The 19,275-nt window shown below is 55.3% G+C and overlaps 10 non-coding genes across 10 annotated transcripts; all 10 read left to right on the top strand.

The window, feature by feature from the left end:
- Positions 1 to 1,093: 1,093 nt before the first annotated feature.
- On the top strand, positions 1,094 to 1,200 carry LOC138512082 (U6 spliceosomal RNA). The gene has a single exon (XR_011280952.1). It is a non-coding gene; the product is annotated as a U6 spliceosomal RNA (small nuclear RNA).
- A 1,749-nt stretch (positions 1,201 to 2,949) lies between these two features.
- Positions 2,950 to 3,056, top strand: LOC138512084 (U6 spliceosomal RNA). The gene has a single exon (XR_011280953.1). It is a non-coding gene; the product is annotated as a U6 spliceosomal RNA (small nuclear RNA).
- Positions 3,057 to 4,800: 1,744 nt separating this feature from the next.
- LOC138512085 (U6 spliceosomal RNA) lies at positions 4,801 to 4,907 on the top strand. Its single transcript, XR_011280954.1, has one exon. It is a non-coding gene; the product is annotated as a U6 spliceosomal RNA (small nuclear RNA).
- A 1,750-nt stretch (positions 4,908 to 6,657) lies between these two features.
- LOC138512086 (U6 spliceosomal RNA) lies at positions 6,658 to 6,764 on the top strand. The gene has a single exon (XR_011280955.1). It is a non-coding gene; the product is annotated as a U6 spliceosomal RNA (small nuclear RNA).
- A 1,744-nt stretch (positions 6,765 to 8,508) lies between these two features.
- Positions 8,509 to 8,615, top strand: LOC138512087 (U6 spliceosomal RNA). Its single transcript, XR_011280956.1, has one exon. It is a non-coding gene; the product is annotated as a U6 spliceosomal RNA (small nuclear RNA).
- Positions 8,616 to 10,366: 1,751 nt separating this feature from the next.
- LOC138512088 (U6 spliceosomal RNA) lies at positions 10,367 to 10,473 on the top strand. Its single transcript, XR_011280957.1, has one exon. It is a non-coding gene; the product is annotated as a U6 spliceosomal RNA (small nuclear RNA).
- A 1,751-nt stretch (positions 10,474 to 12,224) lies between these two features.
- On the top strand, positions 12,225 to 12,331 carry LOC138512089 (U6 spliceosomal RNA). The gene has a single exon (XR_011280958.1). It is a non-coding gene; the product is annotated as a U6 spliceosomal RNA (small nuclear RNA).
- Positions 12,332 to 14,081: 1,750 nt separating this feature from the next.
- On the top strand, positions 14,082 to 14,188 carry LOC138512090 (U6 spliceosomal RNA). Its single transcript, XR_011280959.1, has one exon. It is a non-coding gene; the product is annotated as a U6 spliceosomal RNA (small nuclear RNA).
- A 1,751-nt stretch (positions 14,189 to 15,939) lies between these two features.
- On the top strand, positions 15,940 to 16,046 carry LOC138512091 (U6 spliceosomal RNA). The gene has a single exon (XR_011280960.1). It is a non-coding gene; the product is annotated as a U6 spliceosomal RNA (small nuclear RNA).
- A 1,751-nt stretch (positions 16,047 to 17,797) lies between these two features.
- LOC138512092 (U6 spliceosomal RNA) lies at positions 17,798 to 17,904 on the top strand. Its single transcript, XR_011280961.1, has one exon. It is a non-coding gene; the product is annotated as a U6 spliceosomal RNA (small nuclear RNA).
- Positions 17,905 to 19,275: the final 1,371 nt, after the last annotated feature.

A 19,275-nucleotide genomic window follows, 5' to 3' on the forward strand; every position in this document is an offset into this window, starting at 1 on the left:
AGGTCTCTGGCCGATCGTGGCCGATCAGGGACGTGAAGGGCTGCCCTGGGACTGTGTCCAACACAAGCCAACCCCCACCCATTGAAGGACAGGACGCACACATGCATAGAAATCATCTGCTGCTTGTTGGGGCCTTCTGGAGGGACCCCTACTGGTGGTGCTTCGAGATGGCGCCTGGTGTTTCCTTGCTGTGCAACCGGGCCCGCCCCACATAAAATCAAAAGTCTATTGCGAGCAGTGAAGGCCAAGGGAATTTAAATGTAATTCAAAGAAACAAAGCACAGAGTTGGGAGCCCAGCCGGATGGCAGTGGAACCCACAACCTTCTGACTCCTAGTCAGGCGCCTTATCCATTGCACCACTGGCCCCCATACCCCTGGTGCCCTCCGTTAGCTCCTAGTGCTGTTCTTCAAGGTGCTTTTCTGAAGCAGGAGCCACTGCAATGCCTGCTGTCCTGATTTTGTAACACACAAGGCTCACGTCCTGGCACAGTTGATAAAAGCAGGCGACAGGCAGCCAATACCTGTTGTAAGAGGCTTCATGGCCCTACCAAAGGAAAGCAGACCCGGCGGGACTTTGAAGCCACCGTCGCTGAAGCCAGCAGCCAAACGTAAACTTACATCGGTTTGAAAATGCATCTCTGGCTTGAAGGCGGGGGCAGCAGCAATCCGGGGCTCTCGGGGGTCCGCGCACTAGGCCGCTGCCTCACCTTGCCTATCCTGGAATTCAACAGGGCCCCCCCCAAGCAAACCCTCACAGGCCCTCTGGCTTTTCTCTGGCTTGTGGGACTATTGTGATGCGTCCAGGCACACAGCACCCATCTCCCAGGCATTATGACGGGAGGTGCCACTTTGCATGCAGCCTGGACCATGATCCTTTCTTTCCTGCATTGCAATAGCCAAGCACACGGAACCTTTCCTTTTGGGCCAAACCAGCAGCGAGGAAGCTTGGGTCGTTGGTCTTTGCCTCTTGGTTCCATACCGGCCCCAGAACCAAACAGTTTCTTGCCAAAGTTAGAGCATAACAAGTCAACCTAGGTCAATAGGCAGCCGATGCGCTGGCTTTTATACACTGGCCAGTTCAGCCCCAAGTGTGTGCTCGCTTCGGCAGCACATATACTAAAATTGGAACGATACAGAGAAGATTAGCATGGCCCCTGCGCAAGGATGACACGCAAATTCGTGAAGCGTTCCATATTTTTAGACACGTGCGTGCCAGGAGAGAAATACCTTTTATTGACAGAATAAAAGGGGCCCCGCTCCCGTGCTCGTCTTGTGCTTGCTCGCTGCCGCGGAAGCCCTTCCCGTTTCTCTTGATCCTCTCTGTGCTGTGCTGCACCGAGAGCGGCTGCCTTGTCCTCTGCTGGCTGCTCATTTCTATATAGCGCTTTCTATATGACCCGCCTCTAGGGGCTCATGGCAAAGAGCGCACAGCCCCTCAAGCTTCACTGCTTCTAGGCCCTACTCTTCATGAGAGCTGGCTGCCTCTAGGTGTGTGATCTCTTTACCCACTTGTGCATTCTTTGCTCAGTGTCATTCGCCAACTGCTCCTTTAAAGCAAGCGAGGGGTGGCAGGGTCTGAAAGGCAGCAGATAGCACGAGAGAGAGTGTGCGTGCGTGCGTGTGTCTGTGTGTATGCAAATCACCAGTCAGCCAGGGCCTGCTGGGAGCCCATTCCGCCAGGCCCACCGGCTTTTGGACAGCTCCCAGATGGTTGGAGAAGGACCAGGCTGGGTTAGGCCACGAAGCAGAAGCCGAGCCGTTCCCTGGTGCGCTTTCTGGAAATGTCTCCCTCATTTGGAAATGTGCCCCTCAGTTGCTGAGGTCCCGAGAAGGCTCGCCTGCGGCGCTCACCAGAGAGGTCTCTGGCCGATCGTGGCCGATCAGGGACGTGAAGGGCTGCCCTGGGACTGTGTCCAACACAAGCCAACCCCCACCCATTGAAGGACAGGACGCACACATGCATAGAAATCATCTGCTGCTTGTTGGGGCCTTCTGGAGGGACCCCTACTGGTGGTGCTTCGAGATGGCGCCTGGTGTTTCCTTGCTGTGCAACCGGGCCCGCCCCACATAAAATCAAAAGTCTATTGCGAGCAGTGAAGGCCAAGGGAATTTAAATGTAATTCAAAGAAACAAAGCACAGAGTTGGGAGCCCAGCCGGATGGCAGTGGAACCCACAACCTTCTGACTCCTAGTCAGGCGCCTTATCCATTGCACCACTGGCCCCCATACCCCTGGTGCCCTCCGTTAGCTCCTAGTGCTGTTCTTCAAGGTGCCTTTCTGAAGCAGGAGCCACTGCAATGCCTGCTGTCCTGATTTTGTAACACACAAGGCTCACGTCCTGGCACAGTTGATAAAAGCAGGCGACAGGCAGCCAATACCTGTTGTAAGAGGCTTCCTGGCCCTACCAAAGGAAAGCAGACCCGGCGGGACTTTGAAGCCACCGTCGCTGAAGCCAGCAGCCAAACGTAAACTTACATCGGTTTGAAAATGCATCTCTGGCTTGAAGGCGGGGGCAGCAGCAATCCGGGGCTCTCGGGGGTCCGCGCACTAGGCCGCTGCCTCACCTTGCCTTATCCTGGAACTCAACAGTGCCCCCCCAAGCAAACCCTCACAGGCCCTCTGGCTTTTCTCTGGCTTGTGGGACTATTGTGATGCGTCCAGGCACACAGCACCCATCACCCAGGCATTATGACGGGAGGTGCCACTTTGCATGCAGCCTGGACCATGATCCTTTCTTCCTGCATTGCAATAGCCAAGCACACGGAACCTTTCCTTTTGGGCCAAACCAGCAGCGAGGAAGCTTGGGTCGTTGGTCTTTGCCTCTTGCTTTCATCCCGGCCCCAGAACCAAACAGTTTCTTGCCAAAGTTAGAGCATAACAAGTCAACCTAGGTCAATAGGCAGCCGATGCGCTGGCTTTTATACACTGGCCAGTTCAGCCCCAAGTGTGTGCTCGCTTCGGCAGCACATATACTAAAATTGGAACGATACAGAGAAGATTAGCATGGCCCCTGCGCAAGGATGACACGCAAATTCGTGAAGCGTTCCATATTTTTAGACACGTGCGTGCCAGGAGAGAAATACCTTTTATTGACAGAATAAAAGGGGCCCCGCTCCCGTGCTGGTCTTGTGCTTGCTCGCTGCCGCGGAAGCCCTTCCCGTTTCTCTTGATCCTCTCTGTGCTGCACCAAGAGCGGCTGCCTTGTCCTCTGCTGGCTGCTCATTTCTATATAGCGCTTTCTATATGATCCGCCTCTAGGGGCTCATGGCAAAGAGCGCACAGCCCCTCAAGCTTCACTGCTTCTAGGCCCTACTCTTCATGAGAGCTGGCTGCCTCTAGGTGTGTGATCTCTTTACCCACTTGTGCATTCTTTGCTCAGTGTCATTCGCCAACTGCTCCTTTAAAGCAAGCGAGGGGTGGCAGGGTCTGAAAGGCAGCAGATAGCACGAGAGAGAGTGTGCGTGCGTGCGTGTGTCTGTGTGTATGCAAATCACCAGTCAGCCAGGGCCTGCTGGGAGCCCATTCCGCCAGGCCCACCGGCTTTTGGACAGCTCCCAGATGGTTGGAGAAGGACCAGGCTGGGTTAGGCCACGAAGCAGAGGCCGAGCCGTTCCCTGGTGCGCTTTCTGGAAATGTCTCCCTCATTTGGAAATGTGCCCCTCAGTTGCTGAGGTCCCGAGAAGGCTCGCCTGCGGCGCTCACCAGAGAGGTCTCTGGCCGATCGTGGCCGATCAGGGACGTGAAGGGCTGCCCTGGGACTGTGTCCAACACAAGCCAACCCCCACCCATTGAAGGACAGGACGCACACATGCATAGAAATCATCTGCTGCTTGTTGGGGCCTTCTGGAGGGACCCCTACTGGTGGTGCTTCGAGATGGCGCCTGGTGTTTCCTTGCTGTGCAACCGGGCCCGCCCCACATAAAATCAAAAGTCTATTGCGAGCAGTGAAGGCCAAGGGAATTTAAATGTAATTCAAAGAAACAAAGCACAGAGTTGGGAGCCCAGCCGGATGGCAGAGGAACCCACAACCTTCTGACTCCTAGTCAGGCGCCTTATCCATTGCACCACTGGCCCCCATACCCCTGGTGCCCTCCGTTAGCTCCTAGTGCTGTTCTTCAAGGTGCCTTTCTGAAGCAGGAGCCACTGCAATGCCTGCTGTCCTGATTTTGTAACACACAAGGCTCACGTCCTGGCACAGTTGATAAAAGCAGGCGACAGGCAGCCAATACCTGTTGTAAGAGGCTTCCTGGCCCTACCAAAGGAAAGCAGACCCGGCGGGACTTTGAAGCCACCGTCGCTGAAGCCAGCAGCCAAACGTAAACTTACATCGGTTTGAAAATGCATCTCTTGCTTGAAGGCGGGGGCAGCAGCAATCCGGGGCTCTCGGGGGTCCGCGCACTAGGCCGCTGCCTCACCTTGCCTATCCTGGAATTCAACAGGGCCCCCCCCAAGCAAACCCTCACAGGCCCTCTGGCTTTTCTCTGGCTTGTGGGACTATTGTGATGCGTCCAGGCACACAGCACCCATCACCCAGGCATTATGACGGGAGGTGCCACTTTGCATGCAGCCTGGACCATGATCCTTTCTTCCTGCATTGCAATAGCCAAGCACACGGAACCTTTCCTTTTGGGCCAAACCAGCAGCGAGGAAGCTTGGGTCGTTGGTCTTTGCCTTTTGGTTCCATACCGGCCCCAGAACCAAACAGTTTCTTGCCAAAGTTAGAGCATAACAAGTCAACCTAGGTCAATAGGCAGCCGATGCGCTGGCTTTTATACACTGGCCAGTTCAGCCCCAAGTGTGTGCTCGCTTCGGCAGCACATATACTAAAATTGGAACGATACAGAGAAGATTAGCATGGCCCCTGCGCAAGGATGACACGCAAATTCGTGAAGCGTTCCATATTTTTAGACACGTGCGTGCCAGGAGAGAAATACCTTTTATTGACAGAATAAAAGGGGCCCCGCTCCCGTGCTGGTCTTGTGCTTGCTCGCTGCCGCGGAAGCCCTTCCCGTTTCTCTTGATCCTCTCTGTGCTGTGCTGCACCGAGAGCGGCTGCCTTGTCCTCTGCTGGCTGCTCATTTCTATATAGCGCTTTCTATATGATCCGCCTCTAGGGGCTCATGGCAAAGAGCGCACAGCCCCTCAAGCTTCACTGCTTCTAGGCCCTACTCTTCATGAGAGCTGGCTGCCTCTAGGTGTGTGATCTCTTTACCCACTTGTGCATTCTTTGCTCAGTGTCATTCGCCAACTGCTCATTTAAAGCAAGCGAGGGGTGGCAGGGTCTGAAAGGCAGCAGATAGCACGAGAGAGAGTGTGCGTGCGTGCGTGTGTCTGTGTGTATGCAAATCACCAGTCAGCCAGGGCCTGCTGGGAGCCCATTCCGCCAGGCCCACCGGCTTTTGGACAGCTCCCAGATGGTTGGAGAAGGACCAGGCTGGGTTAGGCCACGAAGCAGAGGCCGAGCCGTTCCCTGGTGCGCTTTCTGGAAATGTCTCCCTCATTTGGAAATGTGCCCCTCAGTTGCTGAGGTCCCGAGAAGGCTCGCCTGCGGCGCTCACAGAGAGAGGTCTCTGGCCGATCGTGGCCGATCAGGGACGTGAAGGGCTGCCCTGGGACTGTGTCCAACACAAGCCAACCCCCACCCATTGAAGGACAGGACGCACACATGCATAGAAATCATCTGCTGCTTGTTGGGGCCTTCTGGAGGGACCCCTACTGGTGGTGCTTCGAGATGGCGCCTGGTGTTTCCTTGCTGTGCAACCGGGCCCGCCCCACATAAAATCAAAAGTCTATTGCGAGCAGTGAAGGCCAAGGGAATTTAAATGTAATTCAAAGAAACAAAGCACAGAGTTGGGAGCCCAGCCGGATGGCAGTGGAACCCACAACCTTCTGACTCCTAGTCAGGCGCCTTATCCATTGCACCACTGGCCCCCATACCCCTGGTGCCCTCCGTTAGCTCCTAGTGCTGTTCTTCAAGGTGCCTTTCTGAAGCAGGAGCCACTGCAATGCCTGCTGTCCTGATTTTGTAACACACAAGGCTCACGTCCTGGCACAGTTGATAAAAGCAGGCGACAGGCAGCCAATACCTGTTGTAAGAGGCTTCCTGGCCCTACCAAAGGAAAGCAGACCCGGCGGGACTTTGAAGCCACCGTCGCTGAAGCCAGCAGCCAAACGTAAACTTACATCGGTTTGAAAATGCATCTCTGGCTTGAAGGCGGGGGCAGCAGCAATCCGGGGCTCTCGGGGGTCCGCGCACTAGGCCGCTGCCTCACCTTGCCTTATCCTGGAACTCAACAGTGCCCCCCCAAGCAAACCCTCACAGGCCCTCTGGCTTTTCTCTGGCTTGTGGGACTATTGTGATGCGTCCAGGCACACAGCACCCATCACCCAGGCATTATGACGGGAGGTGCCACTTTGCATGCAGCCTGGACCATGATCCTTTCTTCCTGCATTGCAATAGCCAAGCACACGGAACCTTTCCTTTTGGGCCAAACCAGCAGCGAGGAAGCTTGGGTCGTTGGTCTTTGCCTCTTGCTTTCATCCCGGCCCCAGAACCAAACAGTTTCTTGCCAAAGTTAGAGCATAACAAGTCAACCTAGGTCAATAGGCAGCCGATGCGCTGGCTTTTATACACTGGCCAGTTCAGCCCCAAGTGTGTGCTCGCTTCGGCAGCACATATACTAAAATTGGAACGATACAGAGAAGATTAGCATGGCCCCTGCGCAAGGATGACACGCAAATTCGTGAAGCGTTCCATATTTTTAGACACGTGCGTGCCAGGAGAGAAATACCTTTTATTGACAGAATAAAAGGGGCCCCGCTCCCGTGCTGGTCTTGTGCTTGCTCGCTGCCGCGGAAGCCCTTCCCGTTTCTCTTGATCCTCTCTGTGCTGCACCAAGAGCGGCTGCCTTGTCCTCTGCTGGCTGCTCATTTCTATATAGCGCTTTCTATATGATCCGCCTCTAGGGGCTCATGGCAAAGAGCGCACAGCCCCTCAAGCTTCACTGCTTCTAGGCCCTACTCTTCATGAGAGCTGGCTGCCTCTAGGTGTGTGATCTCTTTACCCACTTGTGCATTCTTTGCTCAGTGTCATTCGCCAACTGCTCCTTTAAAGCAAGCGAGGGGTGGCAGGGTCTGAAAGGCAGCAGATAGCACGAGAGAGAGTGTGCGTGCGTGCGTGTGTCTGTGTGTATGCAAATCACCAGTCAGCCAGGGCCTGCTGGGAGCCCATTCCGCCAGGCCCACCGGCTTTTGGACAGCTCCCAGATGGTTGGAGAAGGACCAGGCTGGGTTAGGCCACGAAGCAGAGGCCGAGCCGTTCCCTGGTGCGCTTTCTGGAAATGTCTCCCTCATTTGGAAATGTGCCCCTCAGTTGCTGAGGTCCCGAGAAGGCTCGCCTGCGGCGCTCACCAGAGAGGTCTCTGGCCGATCGTGGCCGATCAGGGACGTGAAGGGCTGCCCTGGGACTGTGTCCAACACAAGCCAACCCCCACCCATTGAAGGACAGGACGCACACATGCATAGAAATCATCTGCTGCTTGTTGGGGCCTTCTGGAGGGACCCCTACTGGTGGTGCTTCGAGATGGCGCCTGGTGTTTCCTTGCTGTGCAACCGGGCCCGCCCCACATAAAATCAAAAGTCTATTGCGAGCAGTGAAGGCCAAGGGAATTTAAATGTAATTCAAAGAAACAAAGCACAGAGTTGGGAGCCCAGCCGGATGGCAGAGGAACCCACAACCTTCTGACTCCTAGTCAGGCGCCTTATCCATTGCACCACTGGCCCCCATACCCCTGGTGCCCTCCGTTAGCTCCTAGTGCTGTTCTTCAAGGTGCCTTTCTGAAGCAGGAGCCACTGCAATGCCTGCTGTCCTGATTTTGTAACACACAAGGCTCACGTCCTGGCACAGTTGATAAAAGCAGGCGACAGGCAGCCAATACCTGTTGTAAGAGGCTTCCTGGCCCTACCAAAGGAAAGCAGACCCGGCGGGACTTTGAAGCCACCGTCGCTGAAGCCAGCAGCCAAACGTAAACTTACATCGGTTTGAAAATGCATCTCTTGCTTGAAGGCGGGGGCAGCAGCAATCCGGGGCTCTCGGGGGTCCGCGCACTAGGCCGCTGCCTCACCTTGCCTATCCTGGAATTCAACAGGGCCCCCCCCAAGCAAACCCTCACAGGCCCTCTGGCTTTTCTCTGGCTTGTGGGACTATTGTGATGCGTCCAGGCACACAGCACCCATCACCCAGGCATTATGACGGGAGGTGCCACTTTGCATGCAGCCTGGACCATGATCCTTTCTTCCTGCATTGCAATAGCCAAGCACACGGAACCTTTCCTTTTGGGCCAAACCAGCAGCGAGGAAGCTTGGGTCGTTGGTCTTTGCCTTTTGGTTCCATACCGGCCCCAGAACCAAACAGTTTCTTGCCAAAGTTAGAGCATAACAAGTCAACCTAGGTCAATAGGCAGCCGATGCGCTGGCTTTTATACACTGGCCAGTTCAGCCCCAAGTGTGTGCTCGCTTCGGCAGCACATATACTAAAATTGGAACGATACAGAGAAGATTAGCATGGCCCCTGCGCAAGGATGACACGCAAATTCGTGAAGCGTTCCATATTTTTAGACACGTGCGTGCCAGGAGAGAAATACCTTTTATTGACAGAATAAAAGGGGCCCCGCTCCCGTGCTGGTCTTGTGCTTGCTCGCTGCCGCGGAAGCCCTTCCCGTTTCTCTTGATCCTCTCTGTGCTGTGCTGCACCGAGAGCGGCTGCCTTGTCCTCTGCTGGCTGCTCATTTCTATATAGCGCTTTCTATATGATCCGCCTCTAGGGGCTCATGGCAAAGAGCGCACAGCCCCTCAAGCTTCACTGCTTCTAGGCCCTACTCTTCATGAGAGCTGGCTGCCTCTAGGTGTGTGATCTCTTTACCCACTTGTGCATTCTTTGCTCAGTGTCATTCGCCAACTGCTCCTTTAAAGCAAGCGAGGGGTGGCAGGGTCTGAAAGGCAGCAGATAGCACGAGAGAGAGTGTGCGTGCGTGCGTGTGTCTGTGTGTATGCAAATCACCAGTCAGCCAGGGCCTGCTGGGAGCCCATTCCGCCAGGCCCACCGGCTTTTGGACAGCTCCCAGATGGTTGGAGAAGGACCAGGCTGGGTTAGGCCACGAAGCAGAGGCCGAGCCGTTCCCTGGTGCGCTTTCTGGAAATGTCTCCCTCATTTGGAAATGTGCCCCTCAGTTGCTGAGGTCCCGAGAAGGCTCGCCTGCGGCGCTCACAGAGAGAGGTCTCTGGCCGATCGTGGCCGATCAGGGACGTGAAGGGCTGCCCTGGGACTGTGTCCAACACAAGCCAACCCCCACCCATTGAAGGACAGGACGCACACATGCATAGAAATCATCTGCTGCTTGTTGGGGCCTTCTGGAGGGACCCCTACTGGTGGTGCTTCGAGATGGCGCCTGGTGTTTCCTTGCTGTGCAACCGGGCCCGCCCCACATAAAATCAAAAGTCTATTGCGAGCAGTGAAGGCCAAGGGAATTTAAATGTAATTCAAAGAAACAAAGCACAGAGTTGGGAGCCCAGCCGGATGGCAGTGGAACCCACAACCTTCTGACTCCTAGTCAGGCGCCTTATCCATTGCACCACTGGCCCCCATACCCCTGGTGCCCTCCGTTAGCTCCTAGTGCTGTTCTTCAAGGTGCCTTTCTGAAGCAGGAGCCACTGCAATGCCTGCTGTCCTGATTTTGTAACACACAAGGCTCACGTCCTGGCACAGTTGATAAAAGCAGGCGACAGGCAGCCAATACCTGTTGTAAGAGGCTTCCTGGCCCTACCAAAGGAAAGCAGACCCGGCGGGACTTTGAAGCCACCGTCGCTGAAGCCAGCAGCCAAACGTAAACTTACATCGGTTTGAAAATGCATCTCTGGCTTGAAGGCGGGGGCAGCAGCAATCCGGGGCTCTCGGGGGTCCGCGCACTAGGCCGCTGCCTCACCTTGCCTATCCTGGAATTCAACAGGGCCCCCCCCAAGCAAACCCTCACAGGCCCTCTGGCTTTTCTCTGGCTTGTGGGACTATTGTGATGCGTCCAGGCACACAGCACCCATCTCCCAGGCATTATGACGGGAGGTGCCACTTTGCATGCAGCCTGGACCATGATCCTTTCTTTCCTGCATTGCAATAGCCAAGCACACGGAACCTTTCCTTTTGGGCCAAACCAGCAGCGAGGAAGCTTGGGTCGTTGGTCTTTGCCTCTTGGTTCCATACCGGCCCCAGAACCAAACAGTTTCTTGCCAAAGTTAGAGCATAACAAGTCAACCTAGGTCAAAAGGCAGCCGATGCGCTGGCTTTTATACACTGGCCAGTTCAGCCCCAAGTGTGTGCTCGCTTCGGCAGCACATATACTAAAATTGGAACGATACAGAGAAGATTAGCATGGCCCCTGCGCAAGGATGACACGCAAATTCGTGAAGCGTTCCATATTTTTAGACACGTGCGTGCCAGGAGAGAAATACCTTTTATTGACAGAATAAAAGGGGCCCCGCTCCCGTGCTGGTCTTGTGCTTGCTCGCTGCCGCGGAAGCCCTTCCCGTTTCTCTTGATCCTCTCTGTGCTGTGCTGCACCGAGAGCGGCTGCCTTGTCCTCTGCTGGCTGCTCATTTCTATATAGCGCTTTCTATATGATCCGCCTCTAGGGGCTCATGGCAAAGAGCGCACAGCCCCTCAAGCTTCACTGCTTCTAGGCCCTACTCTTCATGAGAGCTGGCTGCCTCTAGGTGTGTGATCTCTTTACCCACTTGTGCATTCTTTGCTCAGTGTCATTCGCCAACTGCTCCTTTAAAGCAAGCGAGGGGTGGCAGGGTCTGAAAGGCAGCAGATAGCACGAGAGAGAGTGTGCGTGCGTGCGTGTGTCTGTGTGTATGCAAATCACCAGTCAGCCAGGGCCTGCTGGGAGCCCATTCCGCCAGGCCCACCGGCTTTTGGACAGCTCCCAGATGGTTGGAGAAGGACCAGGCTGGGTTAGGCCACGAAGCAGAGGCCGAGCCGTTCCCTGGTGCGCTTTCTGGAAATGTCTCCCTCATTTGGAAATGTGCCCCTCAGTTGCTGAGGTCCCGAGAAGGCTCGCCTGCGGCGCTCACAGAGAGAGGTCTCTGGCCGATCGTGGCCGATCAGGGACGTGAAGGGCTGCCCTGGGACTGTGTCCAACACAAGCCAACCCCCACCCATTGAAGGACAGGACGCACACATGCATAGAAATCATCTGCTGCTTGTTGGGGCCTTCTGGAGGGACCCCTACTGGTGGTGCTTCGAGATGGCGCCTGGTGTTTCCTTGCTGTGCAACCGGGCCCGCCCCACATAAAATCAAAAGTCTATTGCGAGCAGTGAAGGCCAAGGGAATTTAAATGTAATTCAAAGAAACAAAGCACAGAGTTGGGAGCCCAGCCGGATGGCAGTGGAACCCACAACCTTCTGACTCCTAGTCAGGCGCCTTATCCATTGCACCACTGGCCCCCATACCCCTGGTGCCCTCCGTTAGCTCCTAGTGCTGTTCTTCAAGGTGCTTTTCTGAAGCAGGAGCCACTGCAATGCCTGCTGTCCTGATTTTGTAACACACAAGGCTCACGTCCTGGCACAGTTGATAAAAGCAGGCGACAGGCAGCCAATACCTGTTGTAAGAGGCTTCATGGCCCTACCAAAGGAAAGCAGACCCGGCGGGACTTTGAAGCCACCGTCGCTGAAGCCAGCAGCCAAACGTAAACTTACATCGGTTTGAAAATGCATCTCTGGCTTGAAGGCGGGGGCAGCAGCAATCCGGGGCTCTCGGGGGTCCGCGCACTAGGCCGCTGCCTCACCTTGCCTATCCTGGAATTCAACAGGGCCCCCCCCAAGCAAACCCTCACAGGCCCTCTGGCTTTTCTCTGGCTTGTGGGACTATTGTGATGCGTCCAGGCACACAGCACCCATCTCCCAGGCATTATGACGGGAGGTGCCACTTTGCATGCAGCCTGGACCATGATCCTTTCTTTCCTGCATTGCAATAGCCAAGCACACGGAACCTTTCCTTTTGGGCCAAACCAGCAGCGAGGAAGCTTGGGTCGTTGGTCTTTGCCTCTTGGTTCCATACCGGCCCCAGAACCAAACAGTTTCTTGCCAAAGTTAGAGCATAACAAGTCAACCTAGGTCAATAGGCAGCCGATGCGCTGGCTTTTATACACTGGCCAGTTCAGCCCCAAGTGTGTGCTCGCTTCGGCAGCACATATACTAAAATTGGAACGATACAGAGAAGATTAGCATGGCCCCTGCGCAAGGATGACACGCAAATTCGTGAAGCGTTCCATATTTTTAGACACGTGCGTGCCAGGAGAGAAATACCTTTTATTGACAGAATAAAAGGGGCCCCGCTCCCGTGCTCGTCTTGTGCTTGCTCGCTGCCGCGGAAGCCCTTCCCGTTTCTCTTGATCCTCTCTGTGCTGTGCTGCACCGAGAGCGGCTGCCTTGTCCTCTGCTGGCTGCTCATTTCTATATAGCGCTTTCTATATGACCCGCCTCTAGGGGCTCATGGCAAAGAGCGCACAGCCCCTCAAGCTTCACTGCTTCTAGGCCCTACTCTTCATGAGAGCTGGCTGCCTCTAGGTGTGTGATCTCTTTACCCACTTGTGCATTCTTTGCTCAGTGTCATTCGCCAACTGCTCCTTTAAAGCAAGCGAGGGGTGGCAGGGTCTGAAAGGCAGCAGATAGCACGAGAGAGAGTGTGCGTGCGTGCGTGTGTCTGTGTGTATGCAAATCACCAGTCAGCCAGGGCCTGCTGGGAGCCCATTCCGCCAGGCCCACCGGCTTTTGGACAGCTCCCAGATGGTTGGAGAAGGACCAGGCTGGGTTAGGCCACGAAGCAGAAGCCGAGCCGTTCCCTGGTGCGCTTTCTGGAAATGTCTCCCTCATTTGGAAATGTGCCCCTCAGTTGCTGAGGTCCCGAGAAGGCTCGCCTGCGGCGCTCACCAGAGAGGTCTCTGGCCGATCGTGGCCGATCAGGGACGTGAAGGGCTGCCCTGGGACTGTGTCCAACACAAGCCAACCCCCACCCATTGAAGGACAGGACGCACACATGCATAGAAATCATCTGCTGCTTGTTGGGGCCTTCTGGAGGGACCCCTACTGGTGGTGCTTCGAGATGGCGCCTGGTGTTTCCTTGCTGTGCAACCGGGCCCGCCCCACATAAAATCAAAAGTCTATTGCGAGCAGAGAAGGCCAAGGGAATTTAAATGTAATTCAAAGAAACAAAGCACAGAGTTGGGAGCCCAGCCGGATGGCAGTGGAACCCACAACCTTCTGACTCCTAGTCAGGCGCCTTATCCATTGCACCACTGGCCCCCATACCCCTGGTGCCCTCCGTTAGCTCCTAGTGCTGTTCTTCAAGGTGCCTTTCTGAAGCAGGAGCCACTGCAATGCCTGCTGTCCTGATTTTGTAACACACAAGGCTCACGTCCTGGCACAGTTGATAAAAGCAGGCGACAGGCAGCCAATACCTGTTGTAAGAGGCTTCCTGGCCCTACCAAAGGAAAGCAGACCCGGCGGGACTTTGAAGCCACCGTCGCTGAAGCAAGCAGCCAAACGTAAACTTACATCGGTTTGAAAATGCATCTCTGGCTTGAAGGCGGGGGCAGCAGCAATCCGGGGCTCTCGGGGGTCCGCGCACTAGGCCGCTGCCTCACCTTGCCTATCCTGGAATTCAACAGGGCCCCCCCCAAGCAAACCCTCACAGGCCCTCTGGCTTTTCTCTGGCTTGTGGGACTATTGTGATGCGTCCAGGCACACAGCACCCATCTCCCAGGCATTATGACGGGAGGTGCCACTTTGCATGCAGCCTGGACCATGATCCTTTCTTTCCTGCATTGCAATAGCCAAGCACACGGAACCTTTCCTTTTGGGCCAAACCAGCAGCGAGGAAGCTTGGGTCGTTGGTCTTTGCCTCTTGGTTCCATACCGGCCCCAGAACCAAACAGTTTCTTGCCAAAGTTAGAGCATAACAAGTCAACCTAGGTCAAAAGGCAGCCGATGCGCTGGCTTTTATACACTGGCCAGTTCAGCCCCAAGTGTGTGCTCGCTTCGGCAGCACATATACTAAAATTGGAACGATACAGAGAAGATTAGCATGGCCCCTGCGCAAGGATGACACGCAAATTCGTGAAGCGTTCCATATTTTTAGACACGTGCGTGCCAGGAGAGAAATACCTTTTATTGACAGAATAAAAGGGGCCCCGCTCCCGTGCTGGTCTTGTGCTTGCTCGCTGCCGCGGAAGCCCTTCCCGTTTCTCTTGATCCTCTCTGTGCTGTGCTGCACCGAGAGCGGCTGCCTTGTCCTCTGCTGGCTGCTCATTTCTATATAGCGCTTTCTATATGATCCGCCTCTAGGGGCTCATGGCAAAGAGCGCACAGCCCCTCAAGCTTCACTGCTTCTAGGCCCTACTCTTCATGAGAGCTGGCTGCCTCTAGGTGTGTGATCTCTTTACCCACTTGTGCATTCTTTGCTCAGTGTCATTCGCCAACTGCTCCTTTAAAGCAAGCGAGGGGTGGCAGGGTCTGAAAGGCAGCAGATAGCACGAGAGAGAGTGTGCGTGCGTGCGTGTGTCTGTGTGTATGCAAATCACCAGTCAGCCAGGGCCTGCTGGGAGCCCATTCCGCCAGGCCCACCGGCTTTTGGACAGCTCCCAGATGGTTGGAGAAGGACCAGGCTGGGTTAGGCCACGAAGCAGAGGCCGAGCCGTTCCCTGGTGCGCTTTCTGGAAATGTCTCCCTCATTTGGAAATGTGCCCCTCAGTTGCTGAGGTCCCGAGAAGGCTCGCCTGCGGCGCTCACAGAGAGAGGTCTCTGGCCGATCGTGGCCGATCAGGGACGTGAAGGGCTGCCCTGGGACTGTGTCCAACACAAGCCAACCCCCACCCATTGAAGGACAGGACGCACACATGCATAGAAATCATCTGCTGCTTGTTGGGGCCTTCTGGAGGGACCCCTACTGGTGGTGCTTCGAGATGGCGCCTGGTGTTTCCTTGCTGTGCAACCGGGCCCGCCCCACATAAAATCAAAAGTCTATTGCGAGCAGTGAAGGCCAAGGGAATTTAAATGTAATTCAAAGAAACAAAGCACAGAGTTGGGAGCCCAGCCGGATGGCAGTGGAACCCACAACCTTCTGACTCCTAGTCAGGCGCCTTATCCATTGCACCACTGGCCCCCATACCCCTGGTGCCCTCCGTTAGCTCCTAGTGCTGTTCTTCAAGGTGCTTTTCTGAAGCAGGAGCCACTGCAATGCCTGCTGTCCTGATTTTGTAACACACAAGGCTCACGTCCTGGCACAGTTGATAAAAGCAGGCGACAGGCAGCCAATACCTGTTGTAAGAGGCTTCATGGCCCTACCAAAGGAAAGCAGACCCGGCGGGACTTTGAAGCCACCGTCGCTGAAGCAAGCAGCCAAACGTAAACTTACATCGGTTTGAAAATGCATCTCTGGCTTGAAGGCGGGGGCAGCAGCAATCCGGGGCTCTCGGGGGTCCGCGCACTAGGCCGCTGCCTCACCTTGCCTATCCTGGAATTCAACAGGGCCCCCCCCAAGCAAACCCTCACAGGCCCTCTGGCTTTTCTCTGGCTTGTGGGACTATTGTGATGCGTCCAGGCACACAGCACCCATCTCCCAGGCATTATGACGGGAGGTGCCACTTTGCATGCAGCCTGGACCATGATCCTTTCTTTCCTGCATTGCAATAGCCAAGCACACGGAACCTTTCCTTTTGGGCCAAACCAGCAGCGAGGAAGCTTGGGTCGTTGGTCTTTGCCTCTTGGTTCCATACCGGCCCCAGAACCAAACAGTTTCTTGCCAAAGTTAGAGCATAACAAGTCAACCTAGGTCAAAAGGCAGCCGATGCGCTGGCTTTTATACACTGGCCAGTTCAGCCCCAAGTGTGTGCTCGCTTCGGCAGCACATATACTAAAATTGGAACGATACAGAGAAGATTAGCATGGCCCCTGCGCAAGGATGACACGCAAATTCGTGAAGCGTTCCATATTTTTAGACACGTGCGTGCCAGGAGAGAAATACCTTTTATTGACAGAATAAAAGGGGCCCCGCTCCCGTGCTGGTCTTGTGCTTGCTCGCTGCCGCGGAAGCCCTTCCCGTTTCTCTTGATCCTCTCTGTGCTGTGCTGCACCGAGAGCGGCTGCCTTGTCCTCTGCTGGCTGCTCATTTCTATATAGCGCTTTCTATATGATCCGCCTCTAGGGGCTCATGGCAAAGAGCGCACAGCCCCTCAAGCTTCACTGCTTCTAGGCCCTACTCTTCATGAGAGCTGGCTGCCTCTAGGTGTGTGATCTCTTTACCCACTTGTGCATTCTTTGCTCAGTGTCATTCGCCAACTGCTCCTTTAAAGCAAGCGAGGGGTGGCAGGGTCTGAAAGGCAGCAGATAGCACGAGAGAGAGTGTGCGTGCGTGCGTGTGTCTGTGTGTATGCAAATCACCAGTCAGCCAGGGCCTGCTGGGAGCCCATTCCGCCAGGCCCACCGGCTTTTGGACAGCTCCCAGATGGTTGGAGAAGGACCAGGCTGGGTTAGGCCACGAAGCAGAGGCCGAGCCGTTCCCTGGTGCGCTTTCTGGAAATGTCTCCCTCATTTGGAAATGTGCCCCTCAGTTGCTGAGGTCCCGAGAAGGCTCGCCTGCGGCGCTCACAGAGAGAGGTCTCTGGCCGATCGTGGCCGATCAGGGACGTGAAGGGCTGCCCTGGGACTGTGTCCAACACAAGCCAACCCCCACCCATTGAAGGACAGGACGCACACATGCATAGAAATCATCTGCTGCTTGTTGGGGCCTTCTGGAGGGACCCCTACTGGTGGTGCTTCGAGATGGCGCCTGGTGTTTCCTTGCTGTGCAACCGGGCCCGCCCCACATAAAATCAAAAGTCTATTGCGAGCAGTGAAGGCCAAGGGAATTTAAATGTAATTCAAAGAAACAAAGCACAGAGTTGGGAGCCCAGCCGGATGGCAGTGGAACCCACAACCTTCTGACTCCTAGTCAGGCGCCTTATCCATTGCACCACTGGCCCCCATACCCCTGGTGCCCTCCGTTAGCTCCTAGTGCTGTTCTTCAAGGTGCTTTTCTGAAGCAGGAGCCACTGCAATGCCTGCTGTCCTGATTTTGTAACACACAAGGCTCACGTCCTGGCACAGTTGATAAAAGCAGGCGACAGGCAGCCAATACCTGTTGTAAGAGGCTTCATGGCCCTACCAAAGGAAAGCAGACCCGGCGGGACTTTGAAGCCACCGTCGCTGAAGCCAGCAGCCAAACGTAAACTTACATCGGTTTGAAAATGCATCTCTGGCTTGAAGGCGGGGGCAGCAGCAATCCGGGGCTCTCGGGGGTCCGCGCACTAGGCCGCTGCCTCACCTTGCCTATCCTGGAATTCAACAGGGCCCCCCCCAAGCAAACCCTCACAGGCCCTCTGGCTTTTCTCTGGCTTGTGGGACTATTGTGATGCGTCCAGGCACACAGCACCCATCTCCCAGGCATTATGACGGGAGGTGCCACTTTGCATGCAGCCTGGACCATGATCCTTTCTTTCCTGCATTGCAATAGCCAAGCACACGGAACCTTTCCTTTTGGGCCAAACCAGCAGCGAGGAAGCTTGGGTCGTTGGTCTTTGCCTCTTGGTTCCATACCGGCCCCAGAACCAAACAGTTTCTTGCCAAAGTTAGAGCATAACAAGTCAACCTAGGTCAATAGGCAGCCGATGCGCTGGCTTTTATACACTGGCCAGTTCAGCCCCAAGTGTGTGCTCGCTTCGGCAGCACATATACTAAAATTGGAACGATACAGAGAAGATTAGCATGGCCCCTGCGCAAGGATGACACGCAAATTCGTGAAGCGTTCCATATTTTTAGACACGTGCGTGCCAGGAGAGAAATACCTTTTATTGACAGAATAAAAGGGGCCCCGCTCCCGTGCTCGTCTTGTGCTTGCTCGCTGCCGCGGAAGCCCTTCCCGTTTCTCTTGATCCTCTCTGTGCTGTGCTGCACCGAGAGCGGCTGCCTTGTCCTCTGCTGGCTGCTCATTTCTATATAGCGCTTTCTATATGACCCGCCTCTAGGGGCTCATGGCAAAGAGCGCACAGCCCCTCAAGCTTCACTGCTTCTAGGCCCTACTCTTCATGAGAGCTGGCTGCCTCTAGGTGTGTGATCTCTTTACCCACTTGTGCATTCTTTGCTCAGTGTCATTCGCCAACTGCTCCTTTAAAGCAAGCGAGGGGTGGCAGGGTCTGAAAGGCAGCAGATAGCACGAGAGAGAGTGTGCGTGCGTGCGTGTGTCTGTGTGTATGCAAATCACCAGTCAGCCAGGGCCTGCTGGGAGCCCATTCCGCCAGGCCCACCGGCTTTTGGACAGCTCCCAGATGGTTGGAGAAGGACCAGGCTGGGTTAGGCCACGAAGCAGAAGCCGAGCCGTTCCCTGGTGCGCTTTCTGGAAATGTCTCCCTCATTTGGAAATGTGCCCCTCAGTTGCTGAGGTCCCGAGAAGGCTCGCCTGCGGCGCTCACCAGAGAGGTCTCTGGCCGATCGTGGCCGATCAGGGACGTGAAGGGCTGCCCTGGGACTGTGTCCAACACAAGCCAACCCCCACCCATTGAAGGACAGGACGCACACATGCATAGAAATCATCTGCTGCTTGTTGGGGCCTTCTGGAGGGACCCCTACTGGTGGTGCTTCGAGATGGCGCCTGGTGTTTCCTTGCTGTGCAACCGGGCCCGCCCCACATAAAATCAAAAGTCTATTGCGAGCAGAGAAGGCCAAGGGAATTTAAATGTAATTCAAAGAAACAAAGCACAGAGTTGGGAGCCCAGCCGGATGGCAGTGGAACCCACAACCTTCTGACTCCTAGTCAGGCGCCTTATCCATTGCACCACTGGCCCCCATACCCCTGGTGCCCTCCGTTAGCTCCTAGTGCTGTTCTTCAAGGTGCCTTTCTGAAGCAGGAGCCACTGCAATGCCTGCTGTCCTGATTTTGTAACACACAAGGCTCACGTCCTGGCACAGTTGATAAAAGCAGGCGACAGGCAGCCAATACCTGTTGTAAGAGGCTTCCTGGCCCTACCAAAGGAAAGCAGACCCGGCGGGACTTTGAAGCCACCGTCGCTGAAGCAAGCAGCCAAACGTAAACTTACATCGGTTTGAAAATGCATCTCTGGCTTGAAGGCGGGGGCAGCAGCAATCCGGGGCTCTCGGGGGTCCGCGCACTAGGCCGCTGCCTCACCTTGCC

Source organism: Ambystoma mexicanum, chromosome 6p (genome assembly GCF_040938575.1).
Source record: "Ambystoma mexicanum isolate Mex_15411 chromosome 6p, UKY_AmexF1_1, whole genome shotgun sequence".
Classification (NCBI taxonomy): domain Eukaryota; kingdom Metazoa; phylum Chordata; class Amphibia; order Caudata; family Ambystomatidae; genus Ambystoma; species Ambystoma mexicanum.